We start from the raw sequence: 24,942 nt of genomic DNA on the forward strand, positions 1-24,942 counted from the left end.
TTCTGTTAATAGGAAATATGTCTAAGGGTGGCCTTAGAGGATAGTATTCACCTCTGTACCCATTTACCTACTTACTCATTTATTTAATTCAGCAGGAATAATTTTTTAAATTTTTTTTTCAATATTTATTTTTGAGAGACAGAGAGAGACAGAGTGTGAGTTGGGAAGGGGCAGAAAGACAGGGAGACACAGAATTCAAAGCAGGCTCCAGGCTCTGAGCTGTCAGCACAGAGCCCAGTGCAAGGCTCGAACCCACGAACATGAGATCCTGACCTTGGCCAAAGTTGGACGCCCAACTGACTGAGTCACCCAGGCACCCCTCAGCAAGAATATTAATATTGATAATCATTATTAGTACACAAAAGTTAATAAGACATGATCCCAAAGAAGGGATAAATGGAAGCAAGTATTACCTAAGTAAAAATATTTTATTATTTTTATAATTACAAAACTTACACACATGTGCCCTAAGAGGGTATGATGTGTTTCTATGATGTTTTCTGCTAGTTGACTTTTTCTGCCTAAGATGGTCACCAAGAATATGCACAATTCTTCATGTTGGAGAAAATAGAAAGGCTTGAGGGACACTTTTTTTTTAATCTACCGGCTTTGAACGCACTGAATCTTATGAACTCTAAATACTCTTATTATCCTTAAATTTTCCCAGCAGCTAACCAAACTGTGCTATAGGAAGGATTATCCATATTAATAATATCCAGCTGCTTTTCTAACAAGATAAACTGATAATTATAAATAACCTAAGCAGAAAATTTCTTCTTAGGGAAGGGTCTAGAAGCTTGCTTTTGATTATATTCACCTATTGTCAAAAATGATAAGATCTACTAAGTTCTCTAGATATAGTATATCATTTAGCTTAATTTTCAGAACTACTTGATGAGTTAAGTACTATCCTACTACTGCAAGTAAAAAAAGGGAGGGTCAGGGGTGCTGGGTACTTGCCCAACATGCTACAGGAAGTAGGAAGCAGAATTGAAGTCTGTCCAGTTCCATTCCCGGGCTACTCAAAACTGTTCCATGCTTGATGAGCAAGAGGCCATTGCCAGCACCTCTTTACTCAATCATCCTTTGAGCGTTCACCATAAAAGGAAATTCATCTGTTTCCAGCTTCTCTGGACAATAAGCTCCTTGCATCTTTCTTTTCTCAATAATGTCAAAAGAAATATGAGAATATAAGTGAATTGAGACATGAATTTCCCTTTTTCTTATTCAAAAAGACTCTTGTGCAATAAAGAAAGCAAATAAATTGATAGAAATTCAGAGTATTAAATCTTGACAAAACTTTGAACAGATGAAATCATTTTTGTTTTTATTAATGACAAAAACCTTTTAAGAAGTCTCTTGGAGATGAATTCTCTTTCAATTTTGAACTAAAAGAAGATAGCAGGGGAGAGAGGGAAGATGGCGGCGTAGGAGGACGCTGGGCTCACCGCGTGTCCTGCTGATCACTTAGATTCCACCTACACCTGCCTAAATAACCCAGAAAACCGCCAGAGGATTAGCAGAACCGAGTCTCCGGAGCCAAGCACAGACGAGAGGCCCACGGAAGAGGGTAGGAAGGGCGGCGAGGCGGTGCGCGCTCCACGGACTGGCGGGAGGGAGCCGGGGCGGAGGGGCGGCTCGCCGGCCAAGCGGAGCCCCCGAGTCTGGCTGGCAAAAGCGGAGGGGCCGGATGGACTGTGTTCCGACAGCAAGCGCGACTTAGCGTCTGGGAGGTCATAAGTTAACAGCTCTGCTCAGAAAGCAGGAAGGCTGGAGGACAAAGGGAGGGAGAGCTGCTGAGCCCCCGGACGACAGAGCTCAGTTTGGTGGGGAACAAAGGCGCTCACCAGCGCCATCTCCCCTGCCCATCCCCCAGCCAAAATCCCAAAGGGAACCAGTTCCTGCCAGGGAACTTGCTCGCTCCTCGCAAACACCCAACTCTGTGCTTCTGCAGAGCCAAACCTCCGGCAGCGATCTGACTCCCTCCCGCTGCCACAGGGCCCCTCCTGAAGTGGATCACCTAAGGAGAAGCGAGCTAAGCCTGCCCCTCCTGCCCCCGTGCACCTTGCCTACCCACCCCAGCTAATACGCCAGATCCCCAGCACCACAAGCCTGGCAGTGTGCAAGTAGCCCAGACGGGCCACGCCACCCTACAGTGAATCCTGCCCCTAGGAGAGGGGAAGAGAAGGTACACACCGCTGTGGCCCCAGCGGTGGGCTGGGGGCAGACATCAGGTCGGACTGCGGCCCCGCCCACCAACTCCAGTTATACACCACAGCACAGGGGAAGTGCCCTGCAGGTCCTCACCACTCCAGGGACTATCCAAAATGACCAAACGGAAGAATTCCCCTCAGAAGAATCTCCAGGAAATAACAACAGCTAATGAACTGATCAAAAAGGATTTAAATAATATAACAGAAAGTGAATTTAGAATAATAGTCATAAAATTAATCGCTGGGCTTGAAAACAGTATAGAGGACAGCAGAGAATCTCTTGCTACAGAGATCAAGGGACTAAGGAACAGTCATGAGGAGCTGAAAAGCTCTTTAAATGAAATGCAAAACAAAATGGAAACGACGACAGCTCAGATTGAAGAGGCAGAGGAGAGAATAGGTGAACTAGAATATAAAGTTATGGAAAAAGAGAAAGCTGAGAGAAAGAGAGATAAAAAAATCCAGGAGTATGAGGGGAAAATTAGAGAACTAAGTGATACACTAAAAAGAAATAATATACACATAATTGGTATCCCAGAGGAGGAAGAGAGAGGGAAAGGTGCTGAAGGGGTACTTGAAGAAATAATAGCTGAGAACTTCCCTGATATGGGGAAGGAAAAAGGCATTGAAATCCAAGAGGCACAGAGAACTCCCTTCAGACGTAACTTGAATCGATCTTCTGCACGACATATCATAGTGAAACTGGCAAAATACAAGGATAAGGAGAAAATTGTGAAAGCAGCAAGGGATAAACGTGCCCTCACATATAAAGGGAGACCTATAAGACTCGTGACTGATCTCTCTTTTGAAACTTGGCAGGCCAGAAAGGATTGGCACGATATCTTCAGTGTGCTAAACAGGAAAAATATGCAGCCGAGAATCCTTTATCCAGCAAGTCTGTCATTTAGAATAGAAGGAGAGATAAAGGTCTTCCCAAACAAACAAAAACTGAAGGAATTTGTCACCACGAAACCAGCCCTACAAGAGATCCTAAGGGGGATCCTGTGAGACAAAGTACCAGAGACATCACTACAAGCATAAAACATACAGACATCACAATGACTCTAAACCCATATCTTTCTATAATAACACTGAATGTAAATGGATTAAATGTGCCAACCAAAAGACATAGGGTATCAGAATGGATAAAAAAACAAGACCCATCTATTTGCTGTCTACAAGAGACTTATTTTAGATCTAAGGACACCTTTAGATTGAGAGTGAGGGGATGGAGAACTATTTATCATGCTACTGGAAGCCAAAAGAAAGCTGGAGTAGCCATACTTATATCAGACAAACTAGACTTTAAATTAAAGGCTGTAACAAGAGATGAAGAAGGGCATTATATAATAATTGCAGGGTCTATCTATCAGGAAGAGCTAACAATTATAAATGTCTATGAGCCGAATACCGGAGCCCCCAAATATATAAAACAATTACTCATAAACATAAGCAACTTTATTGATAAGAATGTGGTAATTGCAGGGGACTTTAACACCCCACTTACAGAAATGGATAGATCATCTAGACACACGGTCAATAAAGAAACAAGGGCCCTGAATGATACATTGGATCAGATGGACTTGACAGATATATTTAGAACTCTGCATCCCAAAGCAACAGAATATACTTTCTTCTCGAGTGCACATGGAACATTCTCCAAGATAGATCATATACTGGGTCACAAAACAACCCTTCATAAGTTTACAAGAATTGAAATTATACCATGCATACTTTCAGACCACAATGCTATGAAGCTTGAAATCAACAACAGGAAAAAGTCTGGAAAACCTCCAAAAGCATGGAGGTTAAAGAACACCCTACTAACGAATGAGTGGGTCAACCAGGCATTAGAGAAGAAATTAAAAAATATATGGAAACAAACGAAAATGAAAATACAACAATCCAAACGCTTTGGGACGCAGCAAAGGCAGTCCTGAGAGGAAAATACATTGCAATCCAGGCCTATCTCAAGAAACAAGAAAAATCCCAAATACAAAATCTAACAGCACACCTAAAGGAAATAGAAGCAGAACAGCAAAGGCAGCCTAAACCCAGCAGAAGAAGAGAAATAATAAAGATCAGAGCAGAAATAAACAATATAGAATCTAAAAAAACAGTAGAGCAGATCAATGAAACCAAGAGTTCGTTTTTTGAAAAAATAAACAAAATTGACAAACCTCTAGCCAGGCTTCTCAAAAAGAAAAGGGAGATGACCCAAATAGATAATATCATGAATGAAAATGGAATGATTACAACCAATCCCTCAGAGATACAAACAATTATCAGGGAATACTATGAAAAATTATATGCCAACAAATTGGACAACCTGGAAGAAATGGACAAATTCCTAAACACCCACACTCTTCCAAAACTCAATCAGGAGGAAATAGAAAGCTTGAACAGACCCATAACCAGCGAAGAAATTGAATCGGTTATCAAAAATCTCCCAACAAATAAGAGTCCAGGACCAGATGGCTTCCCAGGGGAGTTCTACCAGACGTTTAAAGCAGAGATAATACCTATCCTTCTCAAACTATTCCAAGAAATAGAAAGGGAAGGAAAACTTCCAGACTCATTCTATGAAGCCAGTGTTACTTTGATTCCTAAACCAGACCGAGACCCAGTAAAAAAAGAGAACTACAGGCCAATATCCCTGATGAATATGGATGCAAAAATTCTCAATAAGATACTAGCAAATCGAATTCAACGGCATATAAAAAGAATTATTCACCATGATCAAGTGGGATTCATTCCTGGGATGCAGGGCTGGTTCAACATTCGCAAATCAATCAACATGATACATCACATTAACAAAAAAAAAGAGAAGAACCATATGATCCTGTCAATCGATGCAGAAAAGGCCTTTGATGAAATCCAGCACCCTTTCTTAATAAAAACCCTTGAGAAAGTCGGGATAGAAGGAACATACTTAAAGATCATAAAAGCCATTTATGAAAAGCCCACAGCTAACATCATCCTCAACGGGGAAAAACTGAGAGCTTTTTCCCTGAGATCAGGAACACCACAGGGATGCCCACTCTCACCGCTGTTGTTTAACATAGTGCTGGAAGTTCTAGCTTCAGCAATCAGACAACAAAAGGAAATCAAAGGCATCAAAATTGGCAAAGATGAAGTCAAGCTTTCGTTTTTTGCAGATGACATGATATTATACATGGAAAATCTGATAGACTCCACCAAAAGTCTGCTAGAACTGATACATGAATTCAGCAAAGTTGCAGGATACAAAATCAATGTACAGAAATCAGTTGCATTCTTATACACTAACAATGAAGCAACAGAAAGACAAATAAAGAAACTGATCCCATTCACAATTGCACCAAGAAGCATAAAATACCTAGGAATAAATCTAACCAAAGATGTAAAAGATCTGTATGCTGAAAACTATAGAAATCTTATGAAGGTAATTGAAGAAGATTTAAAGAAATGGAAAGACATTCCCTGCTCATGGATTGGAAGAATAAATATTGTCAAAATGTCAATACTACCCAAAGCTATCTACACATTCAATGCAATCCCAATCAAAATTGCACCAGCATTCTTCTCGAAACTAGAACAAGCAATCCTAAAATTCATATGGAAGCACAAAAGGCCCAGAATAGCCAAAGTAATTTTGAAGAAGAAGACCAAAGCAGGAGGCATCACAATCCCAGACTTTAGCCTCTACTACAAAGCTGTAATCATCAAGACAGCATGGTATTGGCACAAAAACAGACACACAGACCAATGGAATAGAATAGAAACCCCAGAACTAGACCCACAAACGTATGGCCAACTCATCTTTGACAAAGCAGGAAAGAACATCCAATGGAAAAAAGACAGTCTCTTTAACAAATGGTGCTGGGAGAACTGGACAGCAACATGCAGAAGGTTGAAACTAGACCACTTTCTCACACCATTCACACAAATAAACTCAAAATGGATAAAGGACCTGAATGTGAGACAGGAAACCATCAAAACCTTAGAGGAGAAAGCAGGAAAAGACCTCTTTGACCTCAGCCATAGCAATCTCTGACTCGACACATCCCCAAAGGCAAGGGAATTAAAAGCAAAAGTGAATTACTGGGACCTTATGAAGATAAAAAGCTTCTGCACAGCAAAGGAAACAACCAACAAAACTAAAAGGCAACCAACGGAATGGGAAAAGATATTTGCAAATGACATATCGGACAAAGGGCTAGTATCCAAAATCTATAAAGAGCTCACCAAACTCCACACCCGAAAAACAAATAATCCAGTGAAGAAATGGGCAGAAAACATGAATAGACACTTCTCTAAAGAAGACATCCGGATGGCCAACAGGACATGAAAAGATGTTCAACGTCGCTCCTTATCAGGGAAATACAAATCAAAACCACACTCAGATACCACCTCACACCAGTCAGAGTGGCCAAAATGAACAAATCAGGAGACTATAGATGCTGGAGAGGATGTGGAGAAACGGGAACCCTCTTGCACTGTTGGTGGGAATGCAAATTGGTGCAGCGCTCTGGAAAGCTGTGTGGAGAAAATTAAAAATAGACCTACCCTATGACCCAGCAATAGCACTGCTAGGAATTTATCCAAGGGATACAGGAGTACTGACGCATAAGGGAACTTGTACCCCAATGTTTATAGCAGCACTCTCAACAATAGCCAAATTATGGAAAGAGCCTAAATGTCCATCAACTGATGAATGGATAAAGAAATTGTGGTTTATATACACAATGGAATACTACGTGGCAATGAGAAAAAATGAAATATGGCCTTTCGTAGCAACGTGGATGGAACTGGAGAGTGTGATGCTAAGTGAAATAAGCCATACAGAGAAAGACAGATACCATATGGTTTCACTCTTATGTGGATCCTGAGAAACGTAACACAAACCCATGGGGGAGGGGAAGAAAAAAAAAAAAAAAAAAAAAAGAGGTTAGAGTGGGAGAGAGCCAAAGCATAAGAGACTGTTAAAAACTGAGAACAAACTGAGGGTTGATGGGGGGTGGGAGGGAGGGCAGGGTGGGTGATGGGTATTGAGGAGGGCACCTTTTGGGATGAGCACTGGGTGTTATATGGAAACCAATTTGACAATAAATTTCATATATTAAAAAAAAAAAAGAAGATAGCAAATAAATGTAACAGATACTAGAGTAGGTAATATTATTTTTAATTTTTTGCTAAGAGTCATTAAAATAATGTTGACATACTACTCAACAAAAATGCATGTCTTTGAATCATTTTTAAAATACAGGTTTTACAGTGGTGCCTGGGTGGCTCAGTCGGTTAAGCGTCCAACTTCAGCTCAGGTCATGATCTCACGGTTCGTGAGTTGGAGCCCGGCATCGGGCTCTGTGTTGACAGCTGGGAGCCTGGAGCCTGCTTCAGATTCTGTGTCTCCCACTCTCTCTGCCCTTCCCCCGCTCGTACTCTGTCTCTGTATCTCTCAAAAAATAAATAAACGTTAAAAAATAAAATAAAATACAGTTTTCCCACAGTATTTGAAAATAGAGCATGCCTAATGAACGCTTTTGTAGGCTGAAATGGCATAAACCGAAGAAACAATTACCATTAATTTATATGGAAATTTTTCCAAGTGTTCCCAGACACAAAAAAAATAATCTCTGAGGTTTTTCTGAAACCTTGGGACACGTCTTGCTAGTAGATACGCACAGTAAGTCGAGATAGAGTGTGGATGCTCACAGACAGAGTTCAGAGCTATGGTGGCTTGACGCAAAGATGCTGGGTGTCGTTCCAGGGAAAGAGCTTAGCAAGGCCACTCTCGCTGTTGGGGTTCGCGCTGCCTCTATAACCATTCACCGCAAAACAAACGCTGAAAGCAATTTTTGCTTTGCACCCTTTTTGTTTGAAAAGTGAAAATCCTCTTTAGATTTCTTACAGTTAGCAAAAACAGGTACCGATGTAGATCTTTCGTGAAAGTGAAGTGGCATAAGGCAAACTTTAAAAAAGCAGAGGGTGGACATCTGAATAACAAAGTCAGTAATGAAAATGGATTATAAAAACAATTCATAGAATAGTTTAATCCAAATGAGTATCTTGCGCTACAAAATTAATTTTTCATAGAACATATTCAATAGTTACATTCTGCTTGAAGGCGTGAGAGCTTTGGAGCACCTGGCTGGCTTAGCCAGTGGAGCGTGAGATTCTTGTGTAGTGAGTTCGAGCCCCATGTTAGGTATAGAGATTCCTTAAAAATAAAAAAAATAATAATCTTTAAAAAAAAGACAAGAACTTTATTTACCATATTTACACAATTTAAGATTCTGCTACAAGTATGTCTAACTAGGCAGGAATTAGCATTTCTCTTTAATTCAAAAACTAAGCCTATATTTTACTTTTAAAATATAAAAATAATCAAGAAAATACCACCTGACCTACAGTCCCTTTTACTGTTGCACTAGCCACTGGGTTTCACCTCAGTGGAAAACCTTGATATGACCCTTTGTTGCATATGCTCTGTTAACATAGGAAAATACTCCAACACATGTGCAGAAGGTTCGACCAAAAGTAAAATACATGATGTGAAGTCTTCACACAGCTACCTGAAGAGTATACGGCCTGTCTCACTTGCGGTTAGACAGCAAGTAGTACCTTTTCCGCATCTGCTTTCACTAGTAATCTGTGTAAGGTTGACGGTGGGCAGTCGGAGGAAAGTTTAGAAGGGGCAATTTCTAAATAAAAATGTAGGATACCCACCTCCACGACAGACCATCTCCTAGAGAGAGGTTGCTGGCAGATGTTGAGATAAGGTATATAATCATAGGATTTCCAGTCAAGAAGCGATATAGGGAAAGAAAATTCTTCCATCCAGTTATTAAGCCTAACCTTTAACTATACCCCAATCAGAGTCAGGAACTTTGTCACATGGCAGAGGGGCACTTCCTCCTCTCTGACATTAACATGCCAGCGGAGTGCCCCTGGCTGGAAGCTGAGAGAGCTCAGAATTCTAGGCCTGGACATTTCAGGGCTGAGCACTGCAAAGTCAGCCGTCCGGTTCCAGCAATTCCTACCAAAAGTGGGAGACACTAGATCTTTTCCTGAAAACACATCAACACTGAATTCTAAAAGAGGCCCAAAAGTGACCAATAAATTCCTTCAGAACCCTCTCAAACCCTCCACTGAAAAATGAATTTGAGGACTATCTCCTCTTTTTCAACCAAATCTAGGCCAATTATTATTCTATCTGAATGGGCAGAAGACATAAAAGAGGAGCTAACCTGCTTTTTACCTCATTGTGAATAATCCGAAACCTCCTGAGCACGGTACGAGAACGCCTTTCCAATTGCAATAGACGTGTCCCTGATAAATGGCCTTTACCATGAGTTTCTGAATTTACTCCCAGTATAGGTCCTGTTCCATGTCAACTCCAAGTTAGTGTCTAACGCTTTAACATCATTTCGCTACATTTTCCTCCCTCTTCATTCCAACCTCACCTTCTCTCCCCTGACCAAGTGTGTTCAAACTTCCCAAAATAGCTGTTGAGTGGATGTGGGCCTGTGTCTAACTTCCCTAAAGCAGGACACACCTATCTCTGCACTGAGTACAGAGGCGAGTGAGTTCAAAGTGATCTCAATAAACGCATCGCCAGCCAGTCCCTCCTTTCAAGCAGCTGTTATATGGGCTTATGCTACACTTAATTTATTAGCCTAAGACAAGTTAATTGCATAGTTTCCACAAAATAGAACATGTTGTTCATAGTAACTACATGCTAATTCCTTTGAAAACGTCAGTAATTATACAGTGACTTTGCATCTCCCAACAATTGTGTGATTAACTGGTGTTACATGTTTGAAGCTATTAGCAAGCTCAGCACCGAGGCAGACGGAGTTCTGACAGGGTTTGTGCATTAAAAGGACATTTTACTATCCTAGCTTTGTTCCCCAAGAACTTTGCTTTTTTATTAACGCTAGTGGGTTTGCACACAGCCCTGTTGAGGCAGGAGGGCTCTTGCAGCACCAACAGCCTTGACATTTAAGACAACCACACAGAGGCAGCACACCTTTTCCAGGCACAGAACAGGGTGTACTCACAGAAGACAATATCAATGGTTGCCCAGTAAATACACATCTATAAAAAGTTCAGTAAACACACAGGTTTAGTGACTTGAGTTTTATGTCTAAATACAGCTTTAAGATCACACTTCAGGCCGACTACTTGTGAGAAATGATTGTGGTTTTAAAGGTGTTTGAAGGTATGTGGCCTTAGGATTCTGTCTCGTAAAGCCAAGAAAGAAGTGTCATTTTTGCCTGACGTGCTGATTTGACTTTGAACCTCACGTTTTACCGAATATTCTGCTTTGGGTTACGTTTATGATGCACTCTTAATTTCTCCAATGTCTTCTGGGCTTCTCTTTCTTCTCCCAAACTCCTTTTCAACCTCTCCAGGTTTGATGAGAAAATTTTTGTCATCACATTATTTTTTTTTCCAAATATCCGCTTTGGTTGGTGGCTTCAACAGAAATGAGTCTTAGGAAAATGAGGTCACAAAGACTCCCTATGAGTTTAAGTAAAAAAGTGTTTCCATTATAAAACTAAGGGGAAGTAAAGGAAATGCAAAAGTGTAGAAAGCAATGATTTTACAGAATATAGATTTCTTACCCAACTTTAATAAAATGCAATCAGCAGTCTGATTCAGCTACAAAACCCTTTTTCCCCGCCTCTTTTTCACAACCCTTCACAGTGGATGGGAGAAATATTCTTTAGATTTCAACCCTGGTCGTTTGGGGTTGGCAGCTCTATTGCACCCTCCCGGTTTTCAGTCTAGTAACTTGGCTTCTGGTATTTAATCCAAGTGTGGAAGCGTTCAGGCCATGCCCTGGGACACTAAATCATTCTGTGCATTCAATCTCAGGTCTCTCTTGAGGAAAACAACTCCTGCCCAGAGAGGGAGACTCCACCTTGACCTTGCCTGTACGACATGAACCCCTCAGCCATCTCTTCCTGCCCTCTGTTTCTTGTAAAGCAAAATCATGAGCCTGCTGGCCTGACATGCCTGAGCTTCATGAATGATCATTCTTTCTGATTCAAATATCAGTTCTTTGATGATTCATTTTCAAATGGCCCCTGGGAATGATATCTGAAGTTCTATAAACTGTGGCTTTATAAAACCGAAATTGCTTTTCAGAGGCAGATTGAATTTCCAATGATGGAACAGTTGAGCCATTACATTTCAGCCTCCCTTGGAGTAGGGAGAGTGAAGGAATCATCTCCATGTTTCCTTGGATGCCTATATTTACCCCCAAAGCAGCAGCCTATAGCAATTTATCATTATCAATTCTATGTATTCACTAAAACTCAATGTAAAATTTGTAGTGTAAGCAGAATATATATATGAAAGCAATAGGGGAGTAAAACGATCATAAAAATGAAGAGAAATAGTAGAACATATCAAGAACATATGTTTCTATGGTTCAAATTTCTGATTTTAATTATAGATCCACATTTGAAGTTATTTGAGGATTGGCATCCCACCAATTACTGAAAGGCCCATCATCTAATTTCTAAAAAGAAATAGTATTGGAGAAATTTTAAATCTTCTGCTCTACTTTTTCTTTTTTTTTTTTTTTTTTTTTATGGGGAGGAGTAGATGGAGAGAGGCAGAGGGGGAGAGAGGGGGGAAGAGAGAGAGGGAGAGAGAGAGAGACAGAGAGAGAATCCCAAGCCGACTCCATGCTTAGCACAGAGCCTGACAGCAGGGTTCAATCCCATGACCCTGGGTTCGTGACCTGACCCAAAATGAAGAGTTGGATGTTCAACCGAATGAGCCACCCAGGCACCCCACAAAGTTTATTGTTTGATAAGTAGGTTCCAGGCCGAGCATGGAGTCCAATGTGGGGCTTGAACACATGACCCTGAGATGAAGACCTGAGCTGAGATCAAGAGTTGGAGGCTTAACCAACTGAGCCACCCTGGCACCCCTCTTCTGCTCTGCTTCTATAGAAAACCTGTGTTATAGGCAAAAACTTTTACCTTGCTTTATCTTTTTAAATGTTATACAGTCTGATAAGTTAGTTTATTATTTCACTTAGAGTCTGGTAACAAACACTTGACATTCCATTGTATTTGTTAATATCAGTAGAACAATGATCTGAAACAAGATACTTGCGAAGAGAACAATGGCTACTGGTTTCAATATCAATAATTCCTATATTTACTAGTTTTCTTCTTATTTTAGTAAATATTAAAAGGGCATTTTAAGCTTTTGAGGGTGAAGGTAGAGTTTGCATGGTTGATAACCTATATAATAACAAAATGAATTCATTGTCTACTATTTTACAAAGCACTGTACTAGGCACCATGTGAACTATACCGAATTTTCACTTATTGCAAGTTCTATAAAAAAACAGTTATGAGCATAGCTTGTGTTTATCAAGCACTTACAAATACCAGGCTTGGCATTAAGAATTTACATGGATTATATCATTCAATCTTCATATCAACCCACATCAACATTTTATCCCCATTTCATAGAGAGGAAATCAGGTTCAGAGAAACTGGGCTACTTTCCCAACATCTCACAGTTAGCAAGGAGCAGAGCAGAGCCCCTGGAGCTTATGCACTAACAACTCTGGTGTAGATCTTCTCCCTCTTGTCAAGGGTACTTCAGTGTGAGAGGATTAATATAAGGATCAAAGGGAAAATCAAATAAATACTGCATACACCTGAGAACATGCATGTAAATTATTAAGCCAATAAAGGATTGCATGCATATTTGCAAAGTAGGAAACACAAAGTAGGTAATGTTATGTGACTGCCCTTATATTCATTTTATGGCTATTTGACACATATTGTTGTTTGGCATTTTACATGTATATGAATCCTCCCTCAGCTAGATTCTGACCTTACCAATGAAGGACCATGTTTTCTATTTTAGGAATCTGCCATAGCACTTAGTACAATGACATTCACATAGTAAGTGCTTTACAAATATTTGTGGAAGGAAGAAAGGAAGGAATAATAGGCAAATAAGACAATTTTGCATATGGTTGTGTGGAGTGGCTATATGCAAGGGATAGCAACAGCTTAAAATGAGATAGGAAAAGCCTGGATAAGGCAGATTAGAAAAAATGGATAGAGTCAGGAAGTGGGTTATAAAATAAGCAACCTTTATGAAACACTTACTATTTGAAGTGCTTTTGAGGTAATAAACCATTTACTCTTTACAATAACAATCCTGTGAGGTAGGTACTATCCTTATTCCCACTTTATAGATGAAACACACAAGGATAAGTAATTTAACATCACCCAGGCAGGAAGTGGTTGCATAAAGAACCCATGCAGTTTTGTTCTGCCCTTGGCCAAATAGAGGATCTGAGAGTACTTTGAGCATCCACATGGATGCTAAGACTCAAGGAGAACAATGATTCAAAGGTTACAACAAAAATTCAGGGCTGGAATGTCAGAAAGTTATATAGTATTACCTAACACTGAGAGAAAGTTGGAATGGGAAAAGCAAAAAGGGAAAATGAGCAGGGGTGCCATTTTTTTCACATTCAGCTTAAGTAATGTTCAGAACATTCCCTGGAAGCCATCTTAGGAAAGGAGCCTGACCTGGAAGAAAGGGTCGGGAGCTTAACAATAAGAAGAACCACAACAACAGACCTTTGCATAGCCCTTTATATTTTGTGGGAATTGTGTTTAGTGAGGTAATTAACATACATTCTAAATTCAGTAACTGAACTCATATACAAGGTTATTTGACAAATTATTTCATTGTTCTTCACAGTTTTATAAAAGTCATTATGTTTCTTGGTTTGGAGAAGAAAAAACTGAGACTCAGAGTTTTAGGGACTTGGCAGTGGTTTCTCCCCTAAATAGACCCGCAAGCAGGTCAAAGCCTGATCTGGCTCACTGTCATGCAGATTTCAGTTTAACAGGAAACCCAGTCTGAGTAGCCGCCCCTACCTGGCAGCACAAACTAAAGCCACCCCCACTCAAACCCCATCGCTCTTTATCTCATCTTTTATGGTCTTGGGCAACACAGCATTCATCCTTCCCATGGCTTACCGCTACATTGTGTTTACTTTCTATTTGCTCCCCTGGAATATAAACTCTATGAAAGCAGGGTCGGGGTCAGTCTCATTCTACAATCTTTACCTATAAAATGTCCGGCAAGCAGTAGGCCTTCACTCAAGGTTTTTTGCAGAAGTGAACGAAGCCCAAATCCCCAAGCCTGTAGTCTCATCACTGGCAGAGGAAGTTGGCTGAAACCGGGCAGGACAGCGGAGCAATGCATTCCTGCGGTTTCTCCCCCTCCCACTGTTCCAGCTCTGAGATAACTGCTCATTTACAAGAGGTAATGTGGGCAGGGAATGAAAGAAAACAGGAATTAATTGGGGGACTTTATGGGAAACTCTTCCCAACAATGAAAAGTGGTTTTGGATTGAGTAATGCTGGGAAGATTGTAGGGTAACCGAGACGTACGGAGAAAGCAAACGGGATAGAAGCAGTATACCAAAAGGTCATTCGGGACTTATCTGGTTTACACTGAGTTTACGTTAATTCATTAAGTAATTTATTATCAGCTCCTACCTAAAACACACACTTTATCAAAATTTTCACATTAAATATAACATCCTTAGAGTTTCTTTCCCATATCCTATATTCTTCTAGGATTTTTTTTTTTTTTTTTAACGTGTAAGAGTCAGGTGAATCTCCTTTGTGCACATATTGTTTCTGGTTTTTGTTTTGTTTTGTTTTGTTTTGTTTTGTTTTTCTTGCCACATCCAAAGATAAATAAGTTCTGGTTTAGGGCGCCTAGGTGGCTCAGTCAGTTAAGCATCTGACTTCAGCTCAGGTCATGATCTCACGGTTAGTGGGTTCAAACCCCACATCAGGCTGTGCTGACAGCTCAGAGCCTGGAGCCTTCTTCGGATTCTGTGTTTCCCTCTCTGCCCCTCCCTCACTTGTGCTCTCTCCGCCTCTCTCTGTCTCTCTCTCTGTCTGTCTCTCTCTCTCTGTCTGTCTCTCTCTCTCTCTCTCTCTCTCAAAAGTAAATATACTTAAAAATAAAATAAAATAAAAAAATAGAGACCTAAAGAGTGAGAAGAAACCAGATGAGCAAAGAGTGGAAAGAATATCTCTCCATGCAGAACAACATTCTTCCTTTCTTCTTTCCAATTTTGTGTTTTGGTAATCAGCGCACATAAAATCCCTTTATGTAGGGATTGTTGATTCCCTGGAAACTTCTTCCTCCTAAAACCAATCATGGTAATGCTATGCCCCTTCACCAGTGATTGGTTTCAGGGCGGGTGTGAAACTATATTCTGGCAAGTGGATATGATAGAAGGCTTCTGTAAGAGTTTTGCTTCTTTTTAAAGCAGAAAACTCGAAAGGAGAGCTTACTGTCACTGCCCCTTCCCTCTTCTTGCCTTCAGTGTAGAAGTGATGCCTGGAGTTGTGGCAGCTATTTTAAGACTATGAAGCAACAAGCAAACATGCTATGTGTCGCTGAATAAAAAAATGCAAACAAGATGTATCCTTGATGAACTTATTGAGTCATTGGACAGCCCTGAAATCTGCTGCCTGCCAGACTTTGTCTCATGTGAGGAAAAAAAAAGCACTATTCTTAAGTAACTTTAGATTTTTCTATTATTTTCAGCTGAAAACATTCCTGATGTAGCAAAGTAGTCGTGTGATCATATTTTAAAGATCTTTTCTTTTTTTGTGTGTGGGGGGGGGGGGGTAGAGGGAGAGAGAATCCCAATCAGGTTCCATGCTGAGTCCCTGGTTCTATCTCACTGTTAGGGGGATGGGGTGCTCTATCTCATCACTGTGACATTGGGAAGTGAGCCAAAATCAAGAGTCCAATGAAGCTTAACGAATTGAGCCACCCAGGCACTCCTTAAAGAAAGTCATTCTTAAGGAAGATCCTGCTGTTTGAGAGACCTTTTAAGGAAGCTCTCTATACAATATGGAAAATTGACCACTAACTAGACATTACTATAAATTTTCTATGCTGAGTACAGTTCATATGACAAATTCATAATCACACAGACATCAGATAAAGGGAGATTTATCACTGTAAGATGAGAACAAAGACTTTAGAACGTTTTCTCCTTAGATAGAGGTGTCTTTTGAAGAGGCTTTTCTGAGAAAAAGCAGAGTTAAGTCTAGGTGGAATTGTCACATCAGACTCCATTCAGTCTTTTCTTTACGCTAACTGGTTACCTGTTAGGGCAATAATTCTCAAAGTCCTTCTGTAATAAAAAGATTATGGTATTTGATATTCTATGGCTCATTCTATTCTATTTTACATAATTTCTGTGAGGATGAAATTCAGATACAGGATACAAATAAGCTTTCATTGCCATTGCCAAAAAAAAGCACATGGAAAACAAAGAAAGGTAATAAAATACATTAAGTCTGTTGATAAAGAGGATTATACCTGATGACCCTTAACAATAATGATACAGATGGAATGTGACAGGCAATCAGGCCTCCACATTTTTTTTAATATGATACATCAAGAGATTCTTCCCTCATAAAATCATCAATGCTGCTGACCATTTCAAAGGGAAAAAGAAATAAATCCTGAACTCTGGATCCTATTAAATCCCATCTGACTAAACTCACTATTCAATTCTCACTTCTAGGAGGCTTTGAGTCAAATCAAGTTCCATTGCTTTGAAATTTTATACCTCTATACCTAATGATACAGAGCTACCTAAAAAAATGTGTGTGGGATTTAAATAAAGAGGAATGAGTGGTAATGAGGAAATCACTCCAGCTAGAATAAGACCTATGCTTTAATCTGTCAATGGCAATCAATCAATCAATGTCAGATATTTTTTAAAACCTATTGTCATCTATTTCATATTTTTGCCATGAGATAATTGTTGAAATGTATTTCCTGGTTTTTGTTCAATATTGCATATCTTTCCACTCTGTTTTTTTCTCTATGAAATTGTTATATTATTAATAAGTATTTTCTAAAAGCTTTTAAAAAATTGTTTAAATAATTAAGTATAAATAATTAAGTATTACTTCTGGCTATAGTCCCATATTACTTATCTTATAGCAATAAATTCAACTTTTCTTTAACCTGCCTAATTGCTAAGGTACACTTTCTGAATGAGTCATAGTCCTATAGATGCAAACAACAGAAATAGGCTCCAGTTGATTTACACAAAGAAAACACTGAAAGATATCAGCCCTCATTATCAGACAGTAAGGCTAAAGAACCAGACCCAAGGTATCCCTATTAGTCCAGGATCTGGGGATGACAGGAATAGTGTCATGGTGGCAAAAATCTAGACTCTCACTCCTGGATTAGATGAATTCCTACCATTTTCTGTCTTTAATCTTCCTCCAAGATTTAAGTTCCAGGCAATAAGTGTTTCATTAACCTATTTTCAATCATATACTCAAATATTGGTTAAGAAACTGTAGGCATCCTGGAGTACAATCCTACCAGGCTAAACTAATAATAATAGTAATAATAATTATAATTATAATTCCTCTAAAAGGAATGTGGTGTCAAGAAGGGGAAATGAGGGGCACCTTGATGGCTCATTCAGTTCAGTGTCTGACTCTTGATTTCGGCCCAGGTCATGATGAGATTAAGCCACATGTTGGAGTCTGTGCTGACAGCTCAGAGCCTGCTTGGGATTCTCTCTCCCTCTCTCTCTGCCCCTCCCTCCCACTCATGCATGTGCACATGCGTGTGCACTTTCTTTCTCTCTCTCTCAAAATAAATAAACAAACATTTAAAAAATAAGAAGGGGAAATGAATGGTTGGCAGTCACAGATTTAAGATGCCCAACACACCATTCTTAACCATTTTCTGTAAACTGCCTTTCCTATTTTCAACTCATGGCTAAATGAAATAATTTTTTGCAGCCATTCTGAAAAATCAGAAAGCTCCTTATCATTTGCTTGATGGCCTCAGTCACTGAAGTACGGGAGGAGCTAAGTGGCTTTTATTCAAGCTGGAGTTCTGATCATGGAAAGCTCTAGGGTTCATGATACAGTCAGTTCACTAATGGAGTTTTCTCCCCATTGCTGAGTGGCGACACAACCAGTTGATTTGATGAAGTGGCTTGTTGTGCATTATGTTGAGTGTGAAAGGTATGAATGATGTCACCCAAAACAATATGATCAGCTATGCTTCATTCCTCTTTCATATCGCCAACTGGCCAGTCGTCACCGTGGACATGGCCTTCCTTCTCTTCTTTGCTGTCCTGTATTAATTCAGAATGTCCAGTTCATCCCACATTTTGATTCCCTCTGTTGCTTCCTTGTTCCTGCTGGTAACTTGCTTTCTCCACTTTGTTAATATCTACTCCTTCTCCTTCCTCTCCTCCTCTTCCTTCTTCTTCTTTAAGTAGGCTCCACACCCAACATAGGGCTTGAACTCATGACCCTGAGATCAAGAGTCACATGCTCTATGGACTGAGCCAGCTATGTGCCCCTTAACTATCTTCTTAGTAAGGAAATCCTGCCATCCTTTATTTTTATAGGGGGAACAGAAAACCTTAAAAAGGAGATGTGTGTGCCAAACACTAAACTCAGGAGAACGCTGGCTGGTTGTTTAACAGTTTCAGACTCATCAAGGAGCAGAATAGGAGAAATACTTTAAAAGGTAATTACATTCTTTGCTTAGGTTTTTGGCAGAGTTGACAGTATTGAGAAATAGTCAAATTCAACCTGTGGAATAGTTTTAAGAAAAAAATAAAAATTTTGATTACATATTGATTTTTCTTAGGATAAGGAGAATGAGGTAGCCTCTTGTTTTGTTGATGAGCCAATTTTCTTATCCAGTCTGTTCATTGATACGATTCTATTGCTGATTGCTAACCCAATTATTTCATAAATGGTTAAGTTAGATTTTCAGAGGAGTATACTTGAAAGTTATCAGAAATAATCTGGACAAGCTTCTCTTCATTTTCTTTCTCAGTTCAAGTGCTAAGAAATAGTCCTAACAATAGTTTGAGGCATCATTAGATATGTATCTTTGTTTGGGCACAGCATGTATGATTTGGTCTGGGAGTCTGAATTGCCCACAAATACTTCACTGAACTTTTCAGAGAGGTTAGCTCCCCTCAAAGCTGAAGCAAAAGTTCATGTCATACTACCTTTATTAGTATCCCTGCAATCCCAGAAAGAGAAAACAGAAGAATGAGGACAGAAAGATGGGAGAGCCAGTCCAAGGATGACCTACCAGGACAACCTTCCAGTTTTGCTTCTTCCAAGACCCTGACAAAGCAGCCAAGCCATTCCCACCGGCCCCAGAGTCCCTGTATACCTACAACTCAGTACACTTTTCTCTCTCCATACTAGTCAATGACCATTTGTACTGCTCATGACACTGCCTACAGGGAGAATTTCCTTTCAAGCCTGTCCTTCCATCCCTGGGTGGGGCTGTAATGAGTAATCTATTTTTCTGCTGGCACTAATGTATGGTGAGAATTCATGTGTAAACTGGCCCTGTCATCTCTTCTTCTCTCACTTGGTCACAGGGGATCAATCCTTCTCTCTCACACCTCATGAGGCCCCAGATGTGAGTTGAGGGAAGTCCATTGTGGCAGGTGCCATGAGAGTTTGAAATACATGGATGTGTAATTTATTTGTGCCTTCTGGGCATGTTCAGGCTGGACCCCAATTTTTCATTTCTATCATAAGTCTGCTGATACAGCTACCAAACTTATCACTCATTGTGTCTGATAATAGCATAACAGCAGTTCTAGTTGTTTAGTCACCTGACGTTCCGTGATCGGGCACACAATTTCGACCAGCATCTAGTAAAACATCCAAAACCAACTTAATACCATTTGAGACCACTGTTGTTATCTCCTCTTCCTGAACCTCCTAAGTTGTATTGGCTGTGCCCACTTCAAAGCCTGATTCTCCAGCCTTTCTCCTAAACAATGAGTACCTGAATCCTTCTAGCAAATTCCTTTTATTTAAATTAAGCAGTCTGCTTTTGTTTCTTGCAACCAAAAATCTCTGATATATGAAAATTGTGTACTGGTCAGGCAGGTTAGGTAGTTATGTAGTGGTTAGTTCCTTTGTTCTGAATTATGTATTTTCACATTAGCATATGTTATCATCATGACATTATTTATTGATCTGCTACAGCAAAACATAAGAAAACTGAGTTCCCATTGTGCCAAAGAGAAAAAGCAACTTGGGTCTCGTGCCTCTACAATAAAGCAAAGTAAAACAACAACACTGTTTACATCTAATTTGATCCTAGGCTTCCTTCTGTGGTTATTTCACATCCAATTCACACAACATTCAATGCTATGCATTTAACTAACCTAAGTGTGAAACTACATATCCACTCCTGAAATTCTGTTAATTTCATATAAAAGAATCAATTACAGGGGCGCCTGGGTGGCTCACTCATTTGAGCAACTGACTCTTGATTTCAGCTTAAGTCATTATCTCATGGTTCGTGAGTTCAAGCCCCACATTGGGCTCCACCACTGACAATGCAGAGCCTGCTTGGGATTCTCTTTCTCTCTCACTCTCTCTCTCTCTGCCTCTCCCCTGCTTTTGTGTGTGTGCACTCTATCTCTCTCTCTCTCCCTCTCTCAAAATAAATAAATAAACTTTAAAAAAAAAGAATCAATTACATGGATTTTTTATGCTTTAGTGAGAATTATATTTTTTGTAGCTACTTAGATTAGGACATTAAAACTGAGAAAATATCAATATCATTCTTAAACTCCTTTTTCCTCAAAACACCTTCTTGTAAACTAGTCAAAGAGATAGCTAGGTTGCTGGAGAACAGAAGTGAGAGGAGCACTTTTCAATGCATTCCTTTGAGGCTTTAAAATTTGCCATTATGTTGGGGCACCTGGCTGGCTCAGTCGGTTAACTCACAGTTTGTGAGTTTGAGCCCCGTATTGGGCTCTGTGCTGACTGCTCAGAGTCTGGAGCCTGCTTCAGATTCTGTGTCTCCCTCTCTTCTGACCCTCTCCCATTCATGCTCTGTCTGTCTCTCTGTCTCAAAAATAAATACACATTAAAAAAATTATAATAAAATAAAAATAAATAAAATTTGGCATTATGTTAACAGATGCCAATTCAAAACATAAAATAAAACCATCAGCTTTCAGAAAAGCAAGTAAATAATCCAATAAACTGTGTTGATGTATCTTTGTATGAAAGAATAATAAATATTTGGTAAAAATTATGTTTTTAGGCAACACTAAATGATAACATTTAGGGATGTACACTGGGTGGTAAAAATACAAACAAAAATAAAGAAATTATTACCATAAAAGTCATTGGGGCAATAAAATTTCAGCAGCAGTAGAGAAGGTTATGTTGAGGTAGAGAGAGGTGGCTGAGAGAGGTGGTTCCTACAAGAGTGCTTACCTTACACTAATTGATTCTTTTATACAGTTTTCTGTATCTGTGTTATATTTCACAATATAAAACATTCTCAAGAAAACTCTTGTTTTTTGAAGGATTTTTTAATGGGTTGGGAAAATGCTCACAATATAAAATTCAGTGGAAAAAGGGCAGGTACACAATTCTGTAGATTCCAGGTATGCGTATGCACAGTGGATATTTGCAGAAATAGACATTACAATAACTATACCAAACGTGAATTGTATTTCGTTTTTTTCTTATTTCATATAGCTGCTCTCTTGGCTTAAATGTACAACATCATAATTTGTAAGATAATATTACAGAGATGAGGTGATAAATCTAACTTGCCAGGTAAGCACTGTGTTAACCCTTCTCCTTCTTCAGTGCCCATCAAGGTAGGCATTTAATGGGTTATAATCATAACATTTTAGAGCTAGAGAAAAATCATGAGATCATCTTCTCACATACCTCTATTTCTCAGAGGTAGAAACCAAACAGCAGATAGGCTAACTGAACTTGGCCACGGTCCAAGATTAGGTAGTCTTGGACCTGGGACAGGGCCCAGTTTCTCTCCTCCCTCTCACACTGATATATGCATTGCATGGAGGGTGAACACAAAGCCTTGCTCTTTAAGAAAAGTTTTACTGACTTTTCCCAGAACGCGAGTATTATGAGAATTATCATTGAGCAATATTACCAATAAAATGTAAATTTGTAATGCAACAGCAAATGCTGAAAATTAACATTGGAGAGATTTTATTTTTGAATTTTTTAAAGAAAGCAAGAACAATAACACATTCTGTGACTTCTAGAAGACCTGCTTGAATTCACTTATCTAACATGGTAATGGTAGCTTGTGACTGCAATAAAGTCCATCATTACTGCTTTTATTGCTATAAAAATGATAAAGCCTACACGGCAACTGCTTTCGATCATGCTTGTTTGGACAGGCTGCTTCTGACTTCCACCTCATTCGTACTTTAGCCCCACTTCTGTGCCATGTAGACCCAAGCAGTTTGCACAAACACCACATGACCTCAACTGTACCTCCCAGAGAGAAGAAAAAAATAAATAAATAAAAGAGACAAACTACTAATAGATAAATAAATAAATAAAAAAGACAAATGCTAATTGTGACTCTTTCACCTATTCTTCATTTTTTAAATTAGTTTTCAAAACGCTTCAAGTTTTAGTTCCTTAATATATAATATTCTAACTTTCCTCCCCACATTTTATTACTTTCTGAGAGATAATCTGTAACCTCTAACCTTCACTGAGCACCTACTACATGCCAGACACCATCCTCAGGGGTAGGAATATAGAAATAAATAAACGTCTCTTCCCTCAAGAAACTCGTTATCTAGTGAAGAAGCAGCTACACAAATAAGCTGATGATGGCAACAAGATGTGGGTGGTACTATGTGGAAACCAGGGAATGTTCTGCTGATACTTAACACAAGTGGCTGGCTCCACATTTCTATCCCTCTGTATGACATCTTAGAGCCACAGGATGAAACCAAGTGAAGCCCTACGGGTCCCAATCCCCAGTTCCTGTCAAGCTTATATAAGCAAACAGCTTTTCTGTCTGAATGTAGAAAACAAACACTAAACTATACAAAAAAACACTAAATAAATCCCTCAGATAGAATTTCTAAGACTAGAGTGTAAAAAATATACATGTTTTATCTCTACCTTTCCACGAAGTGGACAGAGAACTAATTCCACAAAGAAGGGGACTGTGGAAGACATTGTAATACACTAACCATCATCCAGGTCATTCCTTATGAACAGATTCTCAATTTTATTTGGGGCAATAACGTGTACAGCCCATAGTACTTTGTAAGATAATTACTATTCCAGACCCTATTTCTGTTAAACATACCAATGTGGCACAGTTCTGCCAATGAGATTTCATGGAAATCTGTCAGGAGGCTTCTGAGACTTTTTCAATGCTTGTAAAAACAGCAATAGGAGAAGAACTTCCTTTTACTACTTCTTTCTGATTTGAAATCAGATGAGATGTTTGGAGCTGTGGCAACCACGGAGCAATGAGGTGGCAAGAATAAAGACAAAAGCCAGCATGCTAAGGACACAGAGAAGAAAGAATCTGTATCCTTGGTAACATTTTAGGGGGGTTGGACTGTGGACTGCCTGCCCTCAATTTCTGTTAGGTAAACATTACATGTGTCTATGAGTTAAGCCATTTTAAAATGTTTATTATGTTACTTGCTGCTGAAAGCATTGCTAATACAGATAAATATCTAACTTGTTCATCTCTCTAACTTTAGTACTGAGAACAGCGGCTGACATGTAGTAAGTGGTCAAAGAATAGTTATTGAAAGGCTAAAGAATGAATGGATTTTAGATCAGGTACCAAGCACCATACCTAAACTTGTGGGTGATAAAGATATTGTACTTATTTTATATTGAATTTCTATCTTGAGTATAATTTCTCTAAAAATAAAATGTGCAATGCAAATTTTGTTTGCCTTACACTGCTTTATCCTTGCTAACAAAAGCTCAAATTTTTTTATCCTTCAGCACATTATCCAAGGGAGGACAGACCCTTCTTTGGTCCCAGGAAAATCAGTCTTGTTTGATTCAAGCCAATTGTGCTAGTCTCATATCCTTTGCCTATGCCTGGGCATCAGAGACACCTGGAGCCAATGGGGCTGTTGAGTTTGTGCTGAAAAATCAGCTGATAGCCTTATGGGGTTTCCCTTGTGCATAACAGTTGATTTTCTCTTGCTGCTCTTAAGATTCTGTCTTTATCTGGAATCTTTGACATTTTAATTATATGTATCTTGGTGTGGACCTCCTTGGGTTTGGGGTTTTTTGGGGGGGTTTCCTTGTTTTTTCTTTTTATAGTATTTCTGCACTACCTGGACCTGGATTTGGTTTACTTCCCCGGGTTAAGGAAGTTTTTAGCTATTATTTCTTCAAATGATTTCTGCTACTTTCTCTCTCTCTTCTCTCTCTCTTCCTTCTGGAACCCCTATAAGGACAATGTTAGTAGACTTGATTTTGTCCCAGAGATCTTTTAATCTATCTTCATTTTCTTAATTCTTTTCTCTTCTCGTTGTTTAGCTTGGTTGCTTTCCAATACCCTGTCTTTCAGGTCACTGGTCCATTCTTCTGCATCTTCTAATCTGCTGTTGATTCCGTCTCATGTATTTTCCATTTCAATTATTGTATTCTTCAACCCTGAGTATCTTTATGATCATTATTTTGAAGCTTTTCTCAGGTAGATTGTTTATCTTCATTTTGTTGAGTTCTTTTTCTGGACTTTTGTTTTGTTCTTTCATTTGGAGCACAGTCTTCTTATTTTGATTGACTTTCTATGTTTGTTTCTATGAATTAAATGGAAAAGCACTTTTTCCTGTCTCAAAGGA

The 24,942-nt window shown here is 39.3% G+C and overlaps 1 long non-coding RNA gene across 1 annotated transcript in view; it reads right to left on the reverse strand.

Annotated features, from left to right (window-relative positions):
- LOC122219062 overlaps positions 1 to 24,942 on the reverse strand; it is a 56,806-nt gene that overhangs the window by 9,725 nt on the left and 22,139 nt on the right. Inside the window, exon 2 of the long non-coding RNA XR_006202244.1 lies at positions 8,310 to 8,415. This is a non-coding gene — a long non-coding RNA (uncharacterized LOC122219062). The remainder of the gene's footprint in view (positions 1 to 8,309; positions 8,416 to 24,942) is intronic.

The sequence above is a fragment of the Panthera leo genome, chromosome B2, assembly GCF_018350215.1.
Source record: "Panthera leo isolate Ple1 chromosome B2, P.leo_Ple1_pat1.1, whole genome shotgun sequence".
Lineage (NCBI taxonomy): Eukaryota > Metazoa > Chordata > Mammalia > Carnivora > Felidae > Panthera > Panthera leo.